The sequence below is a fragment of the Cupressus sempervirens genome, chromosome 3 (assembly GCF_028749045.1).
Source record: "Cupressus sempervirens isolate cs-2001-9-10 chromosome 3, ASM2874904v1, whole genome shotgun sequence".
Lineage (NCBI taxonomy): Eukaryota > Viridiplantae > Streptophyta > Pinopsida > Cupressales > Cupressaceae > Cupressus > Cupressus sempervirens.
In genome coordinates this window covers 577,679,562-577,688,700 of record NC_143120.1, presented here as the reverse complement: position 1 = coordinate 577,688,700, position 9,139 = coordinate 577,679,562, and positions in this window count along the sequence as shown.

Genomic DNA, 9,139 nt, shown 5'->3' with positions numbered 1-9,139 from the left:
GGAAGCTCATAATCATGATCATTAATTTAAGATTGATGGTCAATTTTCAAAGTTGCAGTGACCCTTGGAATATGAAATATATGAATTTGATAAAAAATGATAGAAAATGAAGAATAAATGATTTTCTATAGGATTTTCTAAGATTGCATGAAGATGAACAATAATGGTTGTTTTTAGGATTATCATAGATTCAAAATCATCAATAGAAGGGATATCACATGCTCATATCATGATATAGATTGGATAATTTTATATTTTATTCTCATTTTCTTTTCTTTTATGTGATTGTTTCTCTACTAGAAATAAGAAGGGATAACAAAAAACTATAAATGTAACATCATTTGATAATAAATATGTCGACAAACTTGATGGTGAATTGGTCTGTAATTCTATTTACCTTATTTTCTTATCATGTTTTGTTGTCCATGCATAGATTAGTTATGCATTAAGAGTTGAAGGATAATTATATTTGATCCTATGATAATTAGGTGGATTTCATTTCATTTTGATATTTGTAGTAGAAGTGATTTGATTTACTTTCCTCATATATGATTCTGCTTCCTCTCTTGTTCATTTCATATCATGTTAGCTAGTTTCATTGGGAAATGAAAGATAAATGTATATGAATCTATTAGTTATTGATTGGATTCCATTTCACTCAAGGCTAATAGTGAAATCAATTGCATTTCCTTGATGTCCATATTTCTTCATTCCTATTTTTCATTTAGATGGTAAATCTATAGTTAGAAGTAGGAGTAGATGTTAGAAGAACTTCAAGGTAGCTTATAATATCCATTCCATTGGTTGTTATAATAATCCCAAATCTATTTCTGCTTAGGTTGTTTGTAGTTATGAACATCCTAGTTTATCCTCTTCTACTCTAAGGTTAAGAGCATACCCCATATTTCAATGATCTATTAAAAAAACAATTCATTACATATATTGCATATAAGGGAGTTGTACCTTACAATTTAGAGGGCAGTGATATAACACATACACTAACCCATTTTTTGGTAATATCCTTTTGTTTCCTCATATTTTGGGCATCTAGAGTCAAGGTAAAGCCAAGTTAGCAAGAGGCAAAACTGTTAACCAATAATTTTTGGCAACTTTGCTAGGGATTGGAATCTAAGCCTAGTGTTTGGTTTCTCATTCTCATAAATTTAAAGGTGTCTTCCCTAGGATGAAGACCAAAAACTCTATATGAAGGACCTACATTCTTTGGTTTGAGAAGGTCCAATGTAACTCAATATCCATGTCAGATTCAAATACTAGGAGAAGGCCAAGGCCTAAACCCACTCTTTAAGAACTTAACGATCAGATTAATGAAAAGATACTACAAGAGCTTGTACTTCTATGTAAAGAAAGCATCTCCCATGCCATCCAAAAGAATATCAACATTGAAGATGATCATGTCACTACATTCCTATTGAAATCTGTGTGCTCCAAATTCTACAAGTTGAAAGACATACAAAGAGAAAAGATGAAATTGAAGCAAGCAAGGTTGAAGCTCATTCCTACTCTTGAAGAACTTCATGCCACAAATGAAAAGGTGCTTCATGAGCTCTTTGACTGGTATCAAGAGAGCATATCCTATGCAACTCAATATAATATAAACATAGAAGATGATCATATGTCAAAGATGTTTTGGAATCATATATGAGCCCATTTTAGAAGGCTAAAGAATCTACAAGAAAGTGAAATAAAGAGGCCAAAACAAGTATAGATAGTTGAACATGAAGAAATCTTGGTAAAACCACCTAAATCTATTCTTTATGTTTTTTAGATGTTTAAAGAGTAGGTGGATACCCATAAAGTGAGCACAAAAGAAAGGTCAAGACCTAAACCCACTCTTGAAGAACTCCATACAATTAAGGACAAAGTCTTTTAGAAGATCTTGTTGAATCTTGCAGAGAATCTCAATAGAGGAGATGATCCCAAAATAAGGAAGATATAGAACTATCTCTGCACTCATTTCCACCAGCTAAAAGGATCAACAAAAAGACAAGATAAAGGAGCTAAAGATGAAGATAACATCTACACCTGATTATGAAACTCCCATGGTAATGTCTCTTGATTCTAGTTCTCATATTATTGCAGTCTTTAGTAGATGAGGCTATTACTTATGTTAGAAATCAAGGTGACAATACTTCATTAGATTCCTCTAAAGAATGATCTTTTGAACATTCCACTATTGATCTGCCAATACCTACAAATCTAATAATAGTTGAAGAAAGATGCACTTAAGTTCAACCTAAAGAATGTTTGTGTCAACTTGAAGAGGAACTCCATGGACCCACTAGTAAGACTCTTATCCTTGATAAAGATGTAATTAAAGAAGAGAGTCTTGAGACCAACTGTTATTTTGTAGAAGAATTAGTTCCATTGGTAGACACAACTTTCCCTTATAATAAGGAAGAAAAGATTCTTTGTGAGTTATTGTCACCCTTCCAAATAGATGAACCCTCTCATGGAAACTTAGTGTCGAACCTAAAACTTGAAGAAGAACTATTAGGTTTTGATTCCATTTCTATACATTCACATTTTGAAGGTAGTGTCATACTATGAAAGAAGGAAGGATTGAAATTTACTTGGCTTTCTAAAACAATAAGGTGACTGATCATCAACTAGTAGATTCCATGATAAAGATGACATCTTCCTATTCTTAGGTTCATGAAGAAAGTTCAAATCACTGTAAGAATGAGTTCATTTTCTTAAAAGAGGTGTATGTCTTTGGCACAACAAAAAACCATCATGAGAATGACTTGAAACATGCAAAGGGAGATAATGAAGTATATGACTAGGCATGGTTGTTTGGACTTGAATGGATGTATATCCAGCCAATGCATGTAATCAAATAAACATGTGGATTTGCTATGTTGTTGCTGCTGCCACAAGTTAGGATCCTACTTAGAGATCAAAATAAATTGTGGAGGAGGGGATCATACTTCAGTCAATCGACTAGTGGATTCACTTGAGTGTCTTTTTCTACTAGTTCTCAAAGGTGAGATTAATCTCACCTTTGTAAATATGTTTAGTGTAGTTTTCTTTCCTTGCTTTCCTTATTTCTATGTGTTTTCTTTTCTTTTGTGTTGGACCTTGTTTCCCCACCATCCAAATGCATAGCATCTCTCTCTTCTATTTAAGACTCTACAACCCAATAGACTAAGGCACTGATCTTTGCTATTTGGTATTTTCTATAGTAAAGGAAGTGAGTAGTTCATTGTTTTGTGTGTTTTTCCAAGCTCTTTTCAAAACTAGAGATTGCTAGGCTCCTACCTAGGCACTCACATGCCTAGTTCCCCAATCAAATTTAGTTGTTCCCATTTTTATTCCAATCTCCTATATATTTTTCAAACTTCTAGGGTTTGACTTAGATCAAATGTGATGTCAAGTTTGAGTCTAGATTTCCTATAGGATGATCTTTCTTCTCATCATTCCTTTGAGCTAACCTAATGTAGGAAATCATGTGAGAAATGCATCAGTCCAAAGCTAGGTGATTAGGGTTTGGAGGGTTTTTATGTGTAATCTTGGTGAGAAGAAGGTCGTGGTATTTTGCTAATTCATATTTTCTTGTTCCTAATGACATTGATGGAAAATATTCATGTTGAGAAGTAGTACTTCATGAAAGCATCCTTAAAAATCTCTAAGAAGTTCCATTAAATGCATAATGCAAGTAAAATGTAGAAATCATGAGCATATATAGAGAAAATATAATAGAGGAACACCGAGGACCAAGCTTGAAGACAATATATAGATTGTGAGAATGAACTACAAAATGAATCAATTGAATTTTCATGTAAGAGAAGTAGATAAATGCAAAAATGAGAAAGAAGCATGGTCAAAGGTGGAAAAGACCAAGGTTTGAAATTGAATCAACCAATTAAAACATGTTTGATCATCAACATCACCAAGTTGACAAGTCAATTGAATGAAAGAATGCATGCTATTGGCAAGCTAAAAAGTCAAACACTTACATGCTAGATTTTTAACTATAAATAAAAATGGAAATGCATTTAACCATCAAATATTACAAGATCATCATCCATAACTTTCCTACTTTTCAAAGTTGCACGAAGTTTAGACAATGTGTAGAAGTGACAACATGACACATGTACATGGAGGGACCCATTCTATTCCACACGATACAATCCAGTGATGAAGTTCCACTAGATACAAACAAGCCAACATCAAATTCTTCAGTCAATGAAGTAATGACATCTGTCTACCACAAGATACATAAGGTTCTTAGTTGGAAAATGGACCCATGTTGCAAATTTAAAAAGGAAGTACAATCTTTTTTGCAAGCCGTTAGATCTTACATGTTCTACAACATGTGCTTTCCCATTTCCAAAGATGTTTGAGGTTTACACAATGCAGGGAAGTAATAATGAGACATGTGGAAAAGGGACCTATGGAGGAAGTTATAAATGAAGGTTATAATCATGATCATTAATTTAAGATCAACTATCAAAGTTCAAAGATGTAGTAACCCTTGGAATATGAAATATATGGATTTGGCATTAAATGATAGAAAAATGAAGAATAAATGTTTTTCTACAAGATTTTCTAAGATCACATGAAGATGAACAGTCATGGTGTTTTTTTAGGAATATCATAGATTCATAATCATCAATAGAAGGGATATCACGTGCTCATATCACAATATAGATTAGATAATTTTATATTTTATTCTCATTTTTTTCCTATTATGTGACTATTGCTCTACCAGAAATAAGAAAGGATAATGTAATGTCCCTACTTGCAAGGGCTTATAATATTGTCCTATTTTTTTTTTCAAATAATCAATTTAAAGGTTATTGTTGTATTATTAATGATTCTTTATATATGTATATATTCCTACCTAATCTATTACATTACACATATAGGCTAGGTCACCCAGGGATTGGACAAGGAGACCGTGTTAAAGGCTTGACAAGACCTTGGTCCCCACCTTTCAAATGAGTGCTTTCCATCCCTCACTATGCCTAGATGATATACCATGCCTCAGTCCTCAAACATTGTTGTGAGGTCCCATAGCTTGATAAACCTAAGCCCAAGAGTTGGTACATTCCCCTCTTGCCTTAGGACTCAGCCCTACCCTCTTATCCACCTAGCTCTTACTAATTAATGTAATTCTTGGGATTGTTTTCAAGTCATTATCATCTCTTAATCAATAATATCAATTAGATGTTTATTTCTTTTATTTAATTATGTCAAATGAAAGAAAATGTTCATTCTTATTACCTTGGTATTTCTATATAATTATGTTGCCTCATTATTATCATAATTAATATTAAACAACATTTAATATAATAAATATTTACCTTATTACCATTTTTCTTTTCTAAGAGTCACAACCTTGCATTATACAAATCCTTTGAAAAGTCACAACACTTCATAGTTATAATCCTTTCAAAAAGTCACAACACTTCACAACTAAAATCCTTTGGAAAAATCCCAATACTTTATAATCACAATATTTTTGAAGAGTCACAACCATTCATAGTTATTACCCTTTCAATATCATTCATACCTTTTCAAAAAGTTACTTCCTTATTTCCTTCATGATATTACTTTCCTCTTCCATTTTTCCTTTTTGAACTCCTCTCTTCTCCTCTTCCTTTTTCCCTCTCTAAAATAAACTCTCCTCCCTTTCATATCTTAATTTTAAGGAGTCATGTCTATTTGTTAAATCTCTCTTGAATTTTCATTAGATTTAGTTAATTTATATCATTCTATGTTATATTATTTATTTACTTGCTTGTGCTTATTATTTTTTTTTATAAAATTCTATTTAGAAATTTAATATACTTCCTACAATATTGTCTCTTATATATTTTCTTACTCATTAAAATTTTATTATTATTTTTAATTATTTAAAATATCATACTAAATATTATTTTAATAATAATATAAATTAAATTACTATTATTATTATTTTAATATTTTAGTATTAGTCTTAATATAACTTTATTATTTATTTAATAACATTGTATTATCTAATAATTATTAAAATTCTATCTTAAAATGGGTATATGACAGTTTGCCCTTCCTCAAATTACTTGTCCTCAAGCAATTATATAACTTCTTTTATTGAGTTGAAATTTATATTTATTTTAGTCCAAATTCTTAGGTTGCTATCATGGATATGTTCGAATCATCTCTAATAGTCATTAAATTTCTACATTAGTCTTTCAAATAAATTATTTTTCTAAATCCCCTTTAACCTTACAGGATGACAAGATCATGCTCTGATACCACCATAATGTCCCTACTTGCAAGGGCTTATAATATTGTCCTCCCCCCCCCCCCCCCACAAAAAATCAATTTAAAGGTTATTATTTTATTATTAATGATTCTTTATATATGTATATATTCCTACCCAATCTATTACATTGTACGTATAGGCTAGGTCATCTAGAGATTGGACAAAAAGACCGCCTTAAAGGCTTGATAGAACCTTGGTCCTTGCCTTTCAAATGAGTGATTTCCATCCCTCACCATGCCTAGATGCTATACCATGCCTCAGTCCTCAAATATTTTGATGGGGTTCCATAGCTCGATAAACCTAAGCCCAAGAGTCAGTATATTCCCCTCTTGCCTTAGGACTCGGCCCTAACCTCTTATCCACCTAGTTCTTATTGATTAATATAATTCTTGGAATTTTTTTCAATTCATTATCATCTCTTAATCAATAACATTGATTATATGTTTATTTCTTTTATTTAATTATGTCAAATGAAAGAAAATGTTCACTCTTATTACCTTGGTATTTTTATATAATTATGTTATTTCATTATTATCATAATTAATATTAAACAACATTTAAAATAATAAATGTTTACCTTATTACCATTTTTCTTTTCCAAGAGTCACAACCTTTCATTAAACAAATCCTTTGAAAAGTCACAACACTTCATAGTTATAATCCTTTCAAAAAGTCACAACACTTCATAACTAAAATCCTTTTGAAAAATCTCAATACTTTATAATCACAATATTTTTGAAGAGTCACAACCATTCATAATTATGACCCTTTCAAAGGTTCACATCCTTTCAATATCATTCATACCTTTTCAAAAAGTCACTTCCTTATTTTCTTCATGATATTACTTTCCTCTTCCATTTTTCTTTTTTGAACTCCTCTCTTCTCCTCTTCCTTTTTCTCTCTCAAAAATAAACTCTCCTCCCTTTTATATCTTAATTTTAAGGAGTCATGTCTATTTGTTAAATCTCTCTTGACTTTTCATTAGATTTAGTTAATTTATATCATTCTATGTTATATTATTTATTTACTTACTTACTTGTGTTTATTATTATTTTTCATGAAATTCTATTTAGAAATTTAATATACTTTCTACAATATTGTCTTTTGTATTTAATTTTACATATTTCTTTACTCGTTGAAATTTTATTATTATTTTTAATTATTTAAAATATCATACTAAATATTATTTTAATAATAATATAGATTAAACTATTTAAAAAAAAAAAAAATTTAGTATTAGTCTTAATATAAGTTTATTATTTATTTAATAACATTGTATTATCTAATAATTATTGAAATTCTATCTTAAAATGGGGATATTACAGTCTGCCCTTCCTCAATTTGCTTTTCCTCAAGCAATTATATAATTTCTTTTGTTGAGTTAAAATTTATATTTCTTTTAGTCCAAATTCTTAGGTTGCTATCATGGATATGTTTGAATCATTTCTAATAGCTATTAAATTTCTACATTAGTTTTTCATATAAATTATTTTTCTAAATCCCCTTTAACCCTACAAAATGACAAGATCATGTTCTGATACTGTTGTAATGTCCCTACTTGCAAGGGCTTATAATATTGTCCTTTTTTTTTCAAATAATCAATTTAAAGGTTTTTATTATATTATTAATGATTCTTTATATATGTATATATTTCTAACCAATCTGTTGCATTGTATGTATAGGCTAGGTCACCTAGGGATTGGACAAGGAGACCACATTAAAGGCTTGATAGGACATTGGTCCTTGCCTTTCAAATGAGTCCTTTCCATCCCTCACCATGCCTAGATGCTATACCATACCTTAGTCCTTGAACATTGTGTTGGAGTCCCATAGCTTGATAAACCTAAGCCCAAGAGTCGGTATATTCCCCTCTTGCCTTATGACTCAACCCTACCCTCTTATCCACCTAGTTCTTACTAATTAATGTAATTCTTGAGATTATTTTCAAGTCATTATCATCTCTTAATAAATAACATCAATTATATTTTTATTTCTTTTATTTAATTATGTCAAATGAAAGAAAATGTTCATTCTTATTACACTAGTACATTTAAGGCCATTTTTTGACCAATGCTTGGTCAAAACCTGTCAAGCATTGGTCAAAATGCTTGGTCAAATTTTTTGAGGCTCACACTTGTTGAGGTCCACTTCAGCAATGGCCCTTCCTATGAAATTGCTATCTAAAACCTTTCTAATGAGATAATGTGTTATGATATCTTCATCAATGGGATGGAGTGTGAATCTAGGAGGTAGTTGTGCATCACCCATATCATGACTATAACTAAAGTTAAGAGTCTCTATTATTGAATTCTCTTCCCTATCACCCATATTCATTTTCTTTTCTATGGGAAATAGGGAAGAGCATTCCATAATAGAGGCTCTTAAATTTAGTTACAGTCATGATATGGGTGATGCACAACTACTTTCTAGATTCACGTTCCATCCCATCGATGAAGAGCTCATAACACATTATTTTATTAGAAAGGTTTTAGATAGCAATTTCACAAGAAGGGTCATTGCTGAAGTGGACCTCAACAAGTGTGAGCCTCAGGGAGGGTTCAATTCCCTTCTTTATTATTCACTATGTATATAATCCCACACACTCATTTGATCTCAAATGATGATATGTACTAAATGTTGAGTGCTTCAAAAGCATCCATTTCATGCCTTAATCTATACACAATGTCTTTCTAGTTTCTTTCTACTTGCATGCCCATTTGATTTCATATGATCATCTCAAAATTGTGTCACTCTAAGCTCTCAACTATTTCCTGTTGATTGATCATCTCATAACTACTGAATGAGAGCTTTGGGATAAGTTATAGGCATCCATCAAAGAATAAAGGATTTTTTTATGCAGTGTAGATG